This window comes from Dipodomys spectabilis, unplaced genomic scaffold (assembly GCF_019054845.1).
Source record: "Dipodomys spectabilis isolate Male_0828 unplaced genomic scaffold, ASM1905484v1 ptg000307l, whole genome shotgun sequence".
Lineage (NCBI taxonomy): Eukaryota > Metazoa > Chordata > Mammalia > Rodentia > Heteromyidae > Dipodomys > Dipodomys spectabilis.
This window is the reverse complement of record NW_024870984.1, coordinates 5,316,485-5,318,334: the sequence shown is the minus strand read 5'-3', so window position 1 is coordinate 5,318,334 and position 1,850 is coordinate 5,316,485. Positions and strand designations below refer to the sequence as shown.

The 1,850-nt window shown below is 46.5% G+C and overlaps 1 non-coding gene across 1 annotated transcript; it reads left to right on the top strand.

Annotated features, from left to right (window-relative positions):
• Positions 1 to 350: 350 nt before the first annotated feature.
• LOC122127676 lies at positions 351 to 457 on the top strand. The gene has a single exon (XR_006151245.1). It is a non-coding gene; the product is annotated as a U6 spliceosomal RNA (small nuclear RNA).
• The last annotated feature ends 1,393 nt before the right edge of the window (positions 458 to 1,850 follow it).

Sequence of the window (1,850 nt, the reverse complement as noted above, 5' to 3'; positions counted from 1 at the left end):
CTTAGAGTTTGATGGGTGCTATGTGTTTTGCTTGTGTTAGGAGGACCACAGTCCAAGCAGACCCAGGTATAGTGATACTTACCTCAAAAGAAGCAATCAAGTAACAATCTGCAGGTATGGCAGTAGTAGAGATGCCAAAGTTGTAAAGTTCCTTTCATTGTTGCAATGGGTCTACTTGTATCCCTATTTAAACATTTTCCCCTTCCCCTCCATAAATTATGCCAACATCAAAAATGTGTGCTTATGTAAGAACTGCATGATTTTAAAATTTCATGACAATTCTTTTGAACTTACTTTTTTGTGGAATTGACTAAGAAAATCAATTACACCTTCTATATAAAAAATGTACTGTGCTTAATCCGGCAGCCCATACACTAACATCGGAATGATACAGAGAGGATTAGCATGGTCCCTGCACATGGATGACTTGCAAATTCGTGAAGCAATCCATATTTTTACAACAACAAATGCTGGAGGGGATGGGGCCACAAGGGAACCCTACTGCATTCTTGGTGGGAGTGTAAACTTCTTCAACCACTTTGGAAAGCAGTATGGAGTTTCCTCAAAGGACTCCACATAAAGCTCCCCTATGACCCAGCAATCCCACTTTTGTTCATTTACCCAAAAGATCACAAATAAGACCATATTAAAACTACCAGCACAACTACGTTTATTGCAACATTATTTACCATAGCTAAGATATGGAACCAATCCAGATGCCCGTCAGTAGATGAATGGATCAAGAAAACGTGGTAAAGGCGTTCCGGGAAGATGGCGGAGGAGAAGCTGGAATCTGAACAAGCTCTTGCATAGAAAGCAGTTTCTGAGTTCCAGTGAACAGTCCCAAGCCAGAGAATCACACCAAGTGTGCCATCACAGGACAGAGAGTTAGTCAAGAGAGGGGAAGCCAAGCAGACACATATGAGCGCTTGCCAGCAGCTGTCGCTGCAGTGACAGGGTTGCGGCGGCCACCACCACCGCGGGGTCATACCTGAGACACAGTCCGGGACGAAGGAGCCAGACGCAGCGGACGAGCGGATTCTACTCAACACCAGCAAGAACCGAAAAGGAGCGGACATCTTCATCCTGCACTTTGCAGACCAGAGATGACTCAGGATCCAAGACTCGGCGTGAGTAGAAGCCCAACGTCCTCACTCCTTCTCAGGGAGCAGAGGAGGGAAGGCCACCCCTCCCCGCCCAGCACCGGTGATCTCCATCTTGGATACCGACAAAGCTCGGAGGAGGGGCTAGCTCCAGCTCAGGCCTTGTAATAAGATGGTCATTTAGCAGGTCACAAGAACTTAATGGTGAAGTGACCTCACAGACTCAGTTCCATCCAGGGAAAAGTCACCCAGCTCAGGCGCCAGCCATTGAAGGGGCTCTCCTCACTGGGTAACCAGAGCCAGAGGCTGCCCCTCCCTCTAGCAGCCACCACAATCAATTGAAAAAACAGAAACCCTGAGAATGGCTCCAGGCTGGGTGCTGTGAGTTTTTTTCACAAAATAGCCCCAGGGAAAAGCTACTGTCTGTTGAAAGGCCTCAACTCTAACAAGAACCTGGCCTCATCACTGCATCCCCCTCTTTTGTGATTCTCAAAGCAGATCACCGTCCCAGTAAACTAACCTGGGAGGGGGATCTCAAAATCTTGGGTAAAGCAGAGCATTTTTCTGCCTGTTCCAACAAACTGACTTAAGAAACCAATCAAGCCACAGACCTCAAGCTGACCAGAGACTCCAACAAGACTCTGGTTACAGACAAAAGGGAGATACAGGATTCTTCCCACCCCTCCCCCCCAAAAAAAATCAAAGAACTTTTTTTCTTCTTCTTCTTCTTTTCTTTTTTTTTTTGTT